Genomic DNA, 13,266 nt, shown 5'->3' on the forward strand with positions numbered 1-13,266 from the left:
TGTGCTCCATCTTCAAAAGAAAACACTATGGATTAGATCATGATAGTTAGCAAATATAGGGCATCATCATTAATACTGAAGATGGGTGTGATTATATCAGCACTGATGCACCAGATTAGATCATCAAAGTTAAACATGTTTGAGCAAAATTACATACATATATATTAGAAAGGGCCATTATTTTGATAGCACATCTGCATCCCACAGAGGGTATCCCACATACATTGGGAAGATCTCACGAAATTGTCAGTGGGAGATGTTCTCAATACACAGTTGGGATATATTGCGGGGCACAGATATGAATTCCATTATTTTTGTATATGACGAACCTCAGGTTGATAAACGTGAAAATGCGCATTCAAGTCTGAGTGGGCTGCTTTACAATAAAAAGGAAAAAATGACAAGATAAGTCAATACCCAATTGAACCCTCCAAAGACGCCAGATAGCTGGGACAACACACAGGTACCAGTTTAGGTCTCTGATAGGATAGGGCATGCATGAAGATTTTTAGATCAGATGCATCCAAGAAGAGTAGAGACTACTCCTAACAAGGGTACAGTTTGGGACATCTATAGACATTTATATGCTAGGATAAGAGTCAAAGGAGAGCCCCGCATTGCTTTTTAATTAATCAAACGAATAGGGAATCAAACAACTACCTTAGCCTTTTAATCATGGAAAGCGAAGCACCAAAAGGGTTCATTCTGAGTTTTAAGGGAGTTCGTAAAAAAGGAAATGACCAATTTAGCCATAAAAATTCATTATTAAAAAGGGTATTTTTGTCCCATTCAAGTGTTAAAAACTTTCCTCTCTGGTGAGAAAGTTATTTATCCACCTAGGAGATGGGTATCACTTATTCGGGTAAGTGATACCTAGGAAAATAAACTTTCTCTAATCCCCACATTAATTTAAAAAAAGAACATGGGATTCTTGGTCAATGGGAACTAAAATCCCATTGACTAACTTTCCTCCCTCTCAAAATCCAGAAAAAAAAAATACCCCCTTAATGTCCACTCTACCCATGTTAGGAATTTCTTGGAAAGGTTGGATAGGCTTGAACTAGGTCTGGAATATGTCTCACAATAGGAAAAGGTATCAAGTAGTAAGCACAATTATCAGTTGCAATTTTCTAAAATAATTAGGTAGGGTCATGCTTGTAAAAGCTATATCACATTGAAAAGTACTTAAAAAAAAGGAATGTTCATTTTTAACTTGCAATCAAGGATTAAAATATTGATATATCCAATACCCAAATATGGGTATTGATGTGTATTGATATGGCTAATATTTGCCTTTTTTTTATGTGGTTTGACAAGTATTCTTAGAAAGATCTTTCAACAGCCTACATAATCAAAAGACATATTGGACTTTTGGGGTCTTGTCTTTAAAGACAAACGTTTGATAAGACTTGTGATCTGGTCTGATTCTGATCCATGGATCCTACGTGTTGTTCTATAGCCACCATTCGGATTGGCTCAGGCCTAGTCAAGTAGAAATGGGACCAGTCATGGGCCCAATAAAGCCCAAAGTTAAATTTAGCTGGGCTTACGTCAAATGCAGAGCTTCCTTGGGATTGTATATGTGACCAGTTGAGAGGGCTTTTAGCGCTATATGAGCTGAGAACGCTGAAATGTGGTGAAGCCACGTTTTGTAAAAAGCTAAAAAGTCGAAAATAAGCTTATATATGCAAAATTGACTTTTCAATGAAGCTATCTCAGGCAATTTCTCCAAAGTGATTCAACTAACATAGCTCAATCATAAAGAAGACCTCCCAAACAATCCTTATATGCTTAAGGGTTTGAGCAAAACCTTCCCTACCCAGTCCGGATTTCCTGCCCAAAGGACTCTACCTACAATACACTGCGGCTGTAGTGTCCTGTGAGTAGAGAGGCCTGCGAGCCAGAAACCCTATGTCCCAACCTACATCTTCAATCTCCATTAAGGGTGTCAATGGACTGGTTTTGGACTCCCATCCATTCCAAAATCAATTTGGACGGATTGGATGGAGCAACAAGATATATTAGATTGGATCAACCCAGGCCAAAATATTTATTAGATTAGATTGGATTGGGCCTGATCCGTTTGTAATAAATTTATATTGGATTGGGTTGGATTAAACCAATATCTTTTCTATTGATATAAGATAAAAATATAGGTGTCAATAGGCCAGGTTTGGGTTGAAACTAATATAAATTAAAACGAATTTGAACAAATTGAACGGTATAGACATTAAATTGGACCGGTCCAAAATATTCATTGGATTAGATTGGATCTGGTCCATTTGTAATGGACTCATATTGAACTGGATCATATTGGACCAAATCCAATCCAATTGACACCCCTAACTTCTCAATGCAATTCATTCAACCAAACCCCTTTTAGAGCACCAGCACCAATCATACATTATCCACCTACAACTAGAGGTGTTAAGTGGGTTGTGTCATGTCAAGCCCGGAATGGCCTGTGGCATGAGTCTAGGCAGGGCCATGTTAGGTCAGGCCCTACTGCGGGCCTTGGCCGAGCTGGGCCAGGTCTTTTTTTGGTTTTTTTTTTATTTCTGCTAGTAAAGATGATACAAATTTTATGGAAAATGAAAAATTAACCAAAAAAAACACTTAACAAAATACAAAATAGGCAACAATTGAAAAGAAAATTTTAGAAATTTTATTTCATTTGAATTTAATGCATACAAAGTAAAAATATATATATACAATGGAATTTGAATAAAATATAAAAATAATATAATAAAATTGAAAATAATAATTTATAGTGGCATTGAAAAAAAATAAAAAATAAGTAATAACTTTTAAATAAAATTAAGAAACAAAATTTACAACAACTTTAAAAATGTTGTACACAATTATTGAGTATACAAAAAAGTATTGATTTCATTATTTTCTTCAAATTTCACCTCCATCTCCTTGACTTTGATCTTAATATACATCATTTGCTTTTGGTGAAATATCAAGTGTCATGCCCTCATTGATCTTGTAGTCTATACTTAGCACCCAACCAATCATTCAAACACACACAAGCTTTCATTGTTCATATAGCGTTTCTCGCCATCTAGTACCCTAGTACCTATAAACAAGATTCCGATAAAACTGTAGACACCGGAGGGATTAGTAGATCACATATTGTGGCAGTAAAAACTAGATAATTTTTTTCATGTTCACTCCACTAGGCTAAAATATCAAAATTATTTAATCCCTTCAATTTGAGTGAATTTGTTAAATTAATTAGTACAATTAGCTTGTAAATAAAAATTGTCTAGTAAATGAACTTGATGATGAAGTGATAACTAATTTTTGCCTTCTATTTATTAAAGACCAAACTTTATCTCTTTCACTACTAGAACTAGATGCTTCAGTAATGGAGGATATACAAGTTCTTCTAAATCCTTATAATTGAGATTCATATAGACTACTTATTTTAAATAACAAATATTAATTTCATCCTTTTTTGTTTCAATTTCAGTTTTCATATTTTCATAATAATGTTCAAGTTAAACATATAAACCATCTATTTTAATCCTAGGGACATAGTTGTCAAGGCGTTGCCTAGGCACCTTTGGTTGGTGCCTCGTCCAAACGCCTTGACTTTAGCAACTACGTGCCCTTCTAAGTGACAAAAAATGACAAGGCAGATGTTTTTTATAATATCATTTATATTGTTGTATCTAACTTATTAATGTATGTGTTAATACATTTTTTTATATGCTACATATGTCAATAATATTTTATTTTAATGTTTTACTATTAAAACTTAAAAGATCAAAGGGTTTTGAGGAGAGGAAAAAAAAGAAAGAAAAAACAAAGAATAGAAGTATAAAGAGATATTTTTTCTATTCTCTCTCTAATTAAATAATACAAAAATGTTGTCCTTATTTTTTCTATTTTACTTTTTATCTTGAATATTTATCATACGATGTTAATAAACCTTCTTTACCTGGTAATTGATATGAAATTGCTTTATTAAATACTTATTATAATAGTATTATTTTTGAAACTAATGAAATTAATTTATGTAAAATATTTTATCTTTAGAAGTGATAATTTGCCACATTTTTAGAGGAAATTTAGTGTCCCTAATAAAGAAGATTGCTATTTTTTCAATTAATATACATGTTGAATGGTATATAAACTAGGGAACTAACCAAAAGTTAGTTTTTTATAATATAAAATTTTTATTTCCTAGGCGACTAAGTGCCCCGGTGTTGTCCAGAATTGCCTTGATGCCTTGAAAATCATGCTTAGGATCTAATATTATAACTAACCAATATAGAGGAGAAATATTTTCCTAATATTTTTAAAATTTAACTTCCATTACATCAATAATATTTTTAAATTTTAAATTATCTCTATACGAGAATATGAGAGAATACAAGAATTGGTGTGATGAGAAGATGGTTAATTCAATTGACCAAAATACCCTTAAAATAGTATTTTGCAGTTGTTGGGAGGGTATTTTGGTCTTTCATAAGTTAATTATTACTTTACCAAAATGCCACTCAAACTAGCTATTATATAGCTATCAGGGGCATTAATGTCATTTTTCCTCCCCCAAAGCCGAAATGCACAAATACCCCCTCAAACTAACTATTTTTAGAAATTGGTTTATGTAAAAAACCCCAAAAAGCAAAAAAAAAAAAAAAAAGCCATTAGGGGTCCCCAACAGCTATATTCTTAGCAGGCCAGAGTGACCCATAACAAACTATGTCGTACCGAGTTGCAGGCCATGCCAGCATGACCCACTTTGTCATGCTATGTCATGCTGGCTCGTGGGCCTCAAAACCCAAGCCCAACATGGCCCAGGAGTATGGGCCAGGCCGCAACACAGCTCGACATGGCCCATATCATGTTGAGCCATGCCAGCCCGCAGGGGACATAGCCCATTTTACATCCTCTAACTGCAGTCGCAACAAAAGAACCATTAGAAGCCATGCAAATAAATCCACAAGCTCCTAAACAATCCAAGATTACACCTCCATCACAAATTAACGAAAACAAGGAATCCTCTATAAGAAAATTGGAACCAAGTGCCTTAGATTACCTGCAATAACCGACCCACTTGACCTCACACCAAACTTAAAAACACTCCAAAATGGTAGATATAATTTTAAAACCAGCCTTAATAAATTAAACTTCTCACTCCAAAAAATACAAACACTCCTTGCTTACCAAATACAGTAAGATGCTATTGTCAACTAAGATAAAAGCGTAATCTTATAATTCTTAGAATCCAACTTATGTAAACGTCATACGCTTTACCCCCCAAATCAGAATTAGACCTGACTCCCCAAGGTGAAGAAAACCGCTTCGACCAAGCCCTATTTGAATGTTTTTGATTGCTTTCCTGCCACTATTTCGCCAAGGCAGTGTTTGGTTTACCATTTTCTTCCTTTTCTTGAGAAGCTTTGTATTCATTATGTTTCCCTTGTAACTAGCCCTGCCTAGGTTGAGCTTAACTCAAGTTGTATAGTGTTGTTAATGCACTTAAGGATGAAAATGGGTAGTACCCATGAAAATTGTCCTTCCTATTCCTGAACCTGCCTAGTAAGAGTTCTCATGGTTTGGTTAACTGAACCATGGGCACTTTTTTTAAACCGAACGGGTACCACCGGATTTTGAAAAACTGTGAATTGAAATTGAACCAAACCAATTGGTTAACCTGTCCATCGTTTCAAATTTTTATCAATTCAATTCTCGATCTCTTAGTTTTTATATTTACAGTATATATTATAAATAAATGTATATATTATATATTATAACTAGATAATTATAAATATAATATACTTATATATAATGCATGCAAATTTATGTATAACATTTAGATAATATAATATATGCATTATATATATACATACATATATAAACATGTCAATTCAGTTAATCGTCAGACTTTCTTTTAGGTTAAACAAAACAAAACTGGTATCACCGATTTTTGAGAAACATCAAACCAGTTGTTGGGGTCGTATCCTAGCCGTCAGTACTCACCACGTGGACACCATGGTAACCAGGTCCAATTGATGAATTTGGTCACGTCAGCAACTCTAAGTCAGCACTAAGCAGACGACCAAGCCATCATGCGAAGGCCCCGGACGGATAACTCCAAGACAACCCGAGTAGTAGCACGCAAGACCTCTAAAGATTACAAGCCTTGATCTCTTTAGGGAAATGGTGCCACAAGACACGGAGCATACTAATGTAGGAAATGGCACTAGGCCATTTAAAGGCATTTCCCCCTAAGGTCTACAATCTTTAACTCTCCCACTCTTGCTCTCATATTCACCTCTTCGGCTTGGACCAGCTCGGCCCAACCAACTTCACCATTCTCTACTAGCTTAAGTGTTAAAGTGTCTTCCCCGAGGACCTCATTCTCAAGACTCTGACTTTCTTCTTTTTGCATGCACCACCTTGGCTTCATCCAAGTTGGCAGTATTATTTGTTGCATGTCCAATTCGGTTACACCTTAGATCGAGCAACATTAGATTGGTGTCATCTATAACAATATTATTTCGTGCATTAGCAATAATACATCCCAAGAACACCTCTATTCGCATTGGCGCTCAATCTCCATCATGGGGATCCCACTCTTGACATACTTCCGCTCCCTGAAAAGCTCAACAACCGAAGCAAGTGTCCCCCGAAGACTTTAACGCCTTGAAAAGAGCAATTGATCAACTTGTTGTGTTGATGGAGGTGTTGGGGCAGCCTGGACGTGCCCCAACAACCATGCCACCAGCTCATCAAGTGCCCACTACGACTGATCCTCAAGATGATGACCCCAAAAGGATGCCTAGGAGACCTTACGAAGCCCAAGGTCGAGTGTGAGCAACCACAGCCATCTCGAAGATCTGACACTCAAGCCTAGAGTTGAGTCCACAACACTCACTCACCATTCCAAAACTCCGACATCCGAGCCCCGGTCAAGAAGCACCTCGGATCCCAATTGCAACACCAATAGTCGTAGGCCTCCAAGGCCAAGTCAAGCTCTATTAGAGACTGCCGCAAACTGACAAAACTAGCAAAGCACTCCAATCTTGGCATTGAAATCAAAGACATGTGGGAGTGGCTGAACGAGCTTGAACAAGTCACCTCAACTGAAATGTGCCCGCCAATGGAGTTTGCTCCACTAAAGAACCAATCTTCACGTAGGAGATCATGGACTAGTAGACCCCTACGAGATGATGACCTCCTTAGTTCGAGAAGTACAATGGCACCATGAACCCCATTGATCACCTAGAAGGGTGTAAGGCTACTATGCTCCTCCACAGCACCTCCAAAGCCTTGTTGTGCAAGGCCTTCGCCTCCACTCTCTAGGGAGCAGCTTGGCAATGGTATTCTACAATACCATCGTAGTCCATTGGTACACAAGACCAATTCAAAGAGAAGTTCCTGGCATAGATCACCAATAACCGATGGCACTAGAAGACGTCGGCCAGTCTCATATAGAATAGGTAGAAAGATGAGAAGCCCTTGTGAGACTGTGAGAGTACTTAGCAAGGTTTAATGCCAAGTCCACCCAAGTTCAAAACCTTGACCAATCTGTGGCCATGGTCGCTCTGATGCATGGCCTACGATCCTCTTGCTTCAACTTTTCACTACAAAAGAAGTCTCCACAAAACATGACCGAGCTCTTCACACGAGCCTAGAATTACAACAACATCAAAGAGGTTCCAACACAATGTAGGGAACGCAAAGAGAATCAGTATCGAACAAAGCGTAGAGATCTAGACAACCATCAATCTAATCATGATGAGAAGAAGTTGAAATGTTGATGATACCACAGGCTGAGGACTCCACCCTTGACCTTCAAGAACATGGCACCCCTCAATATGATGCAAACTAAGTTGTTGATGCAAATTTGTAATCGTCGGTTCATTTGTTGTCCAGAGAAGTTGAAGTCTCAAGGAAATAGGAAGACCAGGGACAAGCACTATGAGTTCCATCGAGACCATGGCCACAACATCGAAGACTGTTGGGACCTCCACAACCACATAGAGGACCTCATCTGAAGAGGGTAAATCGTCAAGCTCTCAAAAAAGAAAACTCAAGCCACTCTGACACACCTGACGATTGGGCCTGCCTTCAGCCAGAGTCATCATTGTCATCTCAGGCAAAGGATGCTTAGAGGGGAGAGCCCCTCGGCCTAGTAGGCCTATGACCCCCTCAAGCAGCCGAACTCCTTATAACTAATTTCTAAGAAATAAAAGTTACTACACACACCAAGAGCCCTCCGCGGTGATCTAGTTGAACATGAACACGTGGGATCCCTAGTTCAGGCTAGGCGAAGCGGGAATAGTGTCCCCACCACTCATGGCCCGGGGACGACCAACAAAGACTATCCTAGGGCGCTATAATGGCCTTATGGAGCTGAGGAACCATGACAAATCCCTTGGCCTAGTATCGAGTGAAGAGTTGGCTGAGCACCATGGTCAACCCGTTAAGGAGCTGCTAACCAGCTTTGAGATGGCCAAGCTCTGTAAGGAACCTAAGAGCTTGGGAGTTCCTCAGCTAGCTCAGCTTAGGGGTCACCTAAGCCATGGAGTGTGAGACCTCAGTCGACTAAAGACCAAGGGCACACATCAAGCAAGCAAGTGAGGGGGAAAGCTTAAAACCTTGATCAACCGAAGACCAAGGCCGCATTTTAGATGGATAGTTCCAAGCAAGTCGATGAAAGCCACCATAGCGAGGTGAAGGCCTCAATCATCTGAAGGCCAAGGCCTTATTGCAAACATAAGGCAAGACAATAGTAGAAGCCAAAGAGTTAAGATAAAATTACTTTCATTCATTAGAAAAATTTTTACAAGTATTTTACCCTGGCATATTGAGCTATACAAAAAAAAAAAAAAAAAAAGGAGAGGTAACAAGAAACTACAAAAGACATTTAGGATTGTTGTACCGAACCATACAAGATTGAAAAAAGTGAAACAAATCAAGAGCTACTCATCTATTGGAGGGTCCAACTTAAGTTGATCCTCAACTTCAAGGTCTCACTCAGTTTCTCTTCCCTCAGCCTTGCCTGTTTGAGGAGGTTGTTGATCCAAGGGTTGAAGGCCTTCAGGAAACATCTCCGCCACCTTCTTCTCACACTACTCGAACCCAAGGAGATACAAGTCAATGGCGAACTCATCTAGCTCCCGCTCATATTGCGCTAATGCACGAAACTCCTCAACTGCCCAGTTTTGGAACTCCTCAACCACCAATGCCCTTGCTTCAGTCAGCTCCTTCTTTAAGGTCCGGACCTTCTTCTCTTCGCCCTTCACCTTTGCCTTCTCCTCACCTAAGGTAGCCTTCATGGCCTTTGTCTTCCCTCCAAAGTCCTGATGAACTAAGACATGGCACACATTCAATTGACAAGGTGGACAACCAAGCAAGCATCCTAATATAACAAAGTCAGGCTAGACCGAAGTAGAAAAAGAGTGTTACCCAGATAGCAAACGTGATGGCCATACTACAGACCGACCCACTAGTCTATTCCCGTAGATCCTTCACCACCTCGAGAAGCAAGATACCCTAGCTGATCTTTTCGAACACACCCTTCTTCTCAAAAGTGTCGATTGGCAGAACCTTCCAGTTCAACCAATAGTAATGACCTTCCTCCTGTATCTGAGGCCTCGACAACACCGCTTGACAAGGGGGGATCAACTACCTCTCGGCATTTGACTCAAGCTCGACCACTTCCTCGTGGGGGCACTTCGAAGGCCGAACAAGCACGTCACCCGAAATCCTACCCAACTAGTAGAGGCACATCCTTTGGACTAAATGTTGTCTTCTTCTAGATCTAAGCACTCTGAAGACGACTTCGTCTAGCTGCCTTCTCTCTCTCCAACTCCTCGGTCAACCTCTAGTGATTACCCATGGACGACATCTCAAAAACTGCAAAGGAAGACGGTTGGTCAATATTACTTAACAAATAAATGCAAAAAGCATAGCAGCATCGCAATGCCATTACCAGGCTGAGGTGGGCATAGTTCAATACTAATTAGTCGAGCCTCAGACGTATACTCCATGATATCGATCTGAAGATTGGTTACAAAGGTCCTTACCTCAGGCATACAAGCCATCTACCCTCTTGACTAACAAAAAGGAATTTGCCCTTCCACCTATGCATAGACGAAGGGGCACCAACAAAGATCTTCAAGTTCTATTAGGCTGAAAGGTAGTTGAATTCCAACTTGTTGAACTTCTTCAAGTATAGGAGGGTGTGGAAAAGGTTGAAGGTCATTGGCATGTCGTGCAATCTAATAGAAACACAATAGGTTGATCAAGTACCTAAAAGAGTTTGACACTAGTTGGACAAGTAACACCTAGTGCTCGATCAATATCTGCACCAACCTCTCATGTAATGGGAATCTAGGCCCGACCTCCATGCTATGCTCGTACACGCACAGTTCGCCCTCCCTGAGCTCGTCTATGCCCTCTCCCCTCCTCAAGCACTTCAACTTGTACTTGGCAGGGATCAAATATACACTTCGGGTGCAATCTATTTTGGCCTCGATCAGAAACCAAGGCACGTCACTAAGTCCATGTAAATTGCAACCAATGACCAATTGACCCTCCTCAACCTCACTAGACTCCTCGCCAACCTTGGCCTAAGCTTCGGCCTCATCATGACCCACATCTTCACCCTCGACTACGACCCCTCTTTCCAAGAGATGGCCTGCCTTACGGGCCTCCTCCTCGGAGCCCACGCCAATGACATCCACTTCGACCACGTCCTCGTTGGCATCGGTCCCAAAGACACTCACGTTAGTGGTCTCTCCTAGAGATATCGCCCCCCCACTCTGCTCACTACTTGAGTTGAACTCTATGGTCTTAGTTTACCCTAAAGAACACTTGGAAGAAAAAGACGAGGATGAATACTTAGTGGTCTAACCATGGACACATGTCTTAACTGGCATTTAGAATTCTAACAAGTGTTCTATAGTCAAACACCAAAAGAGCTCGACCTCCAAAGTAGGGGTGAGCATTCAATTTATTTGGTTAAAAATCGAACCGAATAAACCGAATTTTTAAAAATTGAACTTATAAAATATAAAACCGAACCGAAACCAATTTATTAAAAAACCAAAAAGACCAAAACCAAGTATTTCGATTATCTCAGTTAAAACCAAAATTTATTAATATTATACTAATACATATTATATATTATATACTAATATATTTATGTATATTATAATATATGTATATGTTAATGTATATTATATATATTAATATTATGTTTTACATATTAATAATATGTATTATATTATGTATATAATAAATTTGGGTTAATTCGGTTTTTTCGGTTTTAACCGAACAATACTCACCCCTACTCTAGATTTTGGCCAAGTACTTCCTCCTCAACCCTGGAACTGGAGGACTGGTGTTGGGGCCATATCCTTGTCATTAGTATTCGTCACGTGGACATCGTGGTAATTGGATCCATTCGATGAGTTCGACAATGTCCACAACTTTGAGTTAGCACTAAGCAGATGAATAGACCGTTATGTGAAGACCCCAGATGGATAAGCTCCAAGACAACCCGTGTCGTAACATGCAAGACCTCCGAAGATTACGGACCTTGGCCTCTTCAGAGAAATAGCGTGCAACACAAGAGCATACCCCAATAGGACACAACACTCGACTATTTAAAGGTATCTCCCCCTAAGGTTTAACATCTTTAACTCTCCCACTCTTGCTCTCATATTCACCTTTTCAAATTGGACTAGCTCATCCTTAATAGCATGGGCAAACTAACTTCACTATTCTTTACTGACTTGAGCGTCAAAGTGCCTTCCCCAAGGACCTCATCCTTGGGACTTTGACTTTCTTCTATTTGCATTATTTGCTCAATGTGCCACCTCATCCTTCCACCTCGACTTTGTCCAAGTTGGCAGGATTATCCACTACGTGTCCCACTCGACTACACCTCAAATCGGACAGCATCACTTGTCAGTTTGATTAATCAGATTTTTCGGTTTGGTTTCCTCAATTCATTTTATCTTTCCGGTTTTTGTTGATCAACTCTATTGTCTAGGCACCCTTGATCCCAACTTGTTCAACTTTTCCTTCCAAATTTCCAAACCCATTATGATTTGTCTTATCCAACTATCACATCAAACATGCCAAAAAAAGTGGTATATTTTAATTAAGGTTTTAAATTTTGGAAATTTAATCCACCATAGACCTAGGATTTGATATAATATTTAAAAAAAAATTATAAAGGAATAAGAAGCAACCAAGAAATGATCTAATCCTAAGGTTCAATGCTAACAGATCCAAATAAATAAATAAATAAAAAGTATGGGAGGTTTAAGAAATAGCACAGAAACGCCATTAAAGGGATTAATAATCCAATGAATACAACAAAAGAGCCAAAGATAGGAACTTCGATATTAGGAGAAAAAAGCAATCAAAACATTACAATTAGATTAAAGACAGAAAGCTTCATCTCTGGGACAAAGTAATAAAGAAGAGAAAAAAAAAAAAAAAAAAAGAAAGAACACATACGTACACTTTGATTCAGCCAATATAATTTTAGGTTTTAACTTTTTGGACTTGAATGCAGCGGCACCTCCTCTCTCCGTATTCGCCTTTCTCTTTTTTCTCTATGTATCTCTATCTTAGGTTTCTCCCTTTCTTCTAGGGTTTTGTTTTTGACATAGAATGCAACAGCAACGACCCCTCCTCTATCTCAACAGCGACACCTCCCCTCTCTCTCTGTACTCAGCGGCACCTCCTCTCTCTCTCTATACTCTCCTTTGTTCTCTCTTTGCTTTTCTTTTTCGACTTTCCTCTCTCTCAACAGCGATACCTCCTCACTAAACCTCATCTCTATTCTCTCCCTTTTTCTTCTTTCTTTGCACGTGTCAATGTAATTTCAATTAGTTTTTTTTTTTTTTTTTACTTGAACAAAAGTAGGATCCGGTCCTAGTTGTGGGTCGGGGCAGACTTGGGATTTCGGACTTATCCATGTTAAATTTATTTATTTATTTATTATTTGAATTAATGGAACCATAGAGTGAGGTTCTGAGTGTGGGTCCGGATAGGTTTAGGCGTCCAAGCTTATCCCTACTAGAAAATAATAAATTAATTATTTTTGGTCTCGAACTAATGGGATCGTAGGGTTTGTTTTAAAGTATGGGCTCAAGTAAGCCTAATACCCAAAAATCCAACGCTCAATCTAACATCTGATACAATTATTTCGGACTCAGATGATGTATTTGTGCAATAAGATTTGACCCCATCTGGTCCGATTAAAATCCGAATCTAATTATA

The 13,266-nt window shown here is 38.9% G+C and overlaps 1 long non-coding RNA gene across 1 annotated transcript; it reads right to left on the bottom strand.

Annotated features, from left to right (window-relative positions):
* Window positions 1-8,772: 8,772 nt before the first annotated feature.
* Window positions 8,773-12,819, bottom strand: LOC148865145 (uncharacterized). The gene is made up of 3 exons (XR_016109371.1): window positions 12,503-12,819; window positions 9,433-9,882; window positions 8,773-9,334 (listed from the first exon to the last, which is right to left on the bottom strand). It is a non-coding gene; the product is annotated as an uncharacterized LOC148865145 (long non-coding RNA).
* Window positions 12,820-13,266: the final 447 nt, after the last annotated feature.

Source organism: Nelumbo lutea, chromosome 3 (assembly GCF_056320005.1).
Source record: "Nelumbo lutea isolate HS-2025 chromosome 3, American lotus-T2T, whole genome shotgun sequence".
Classification (NCBI taxonomy): Eukaryota; Viridiplantae; Streptophyta; class Magnoliopsida; order Proteales; family Nelumbonaceae; genus Nelumbo; species Nelumbo lutea.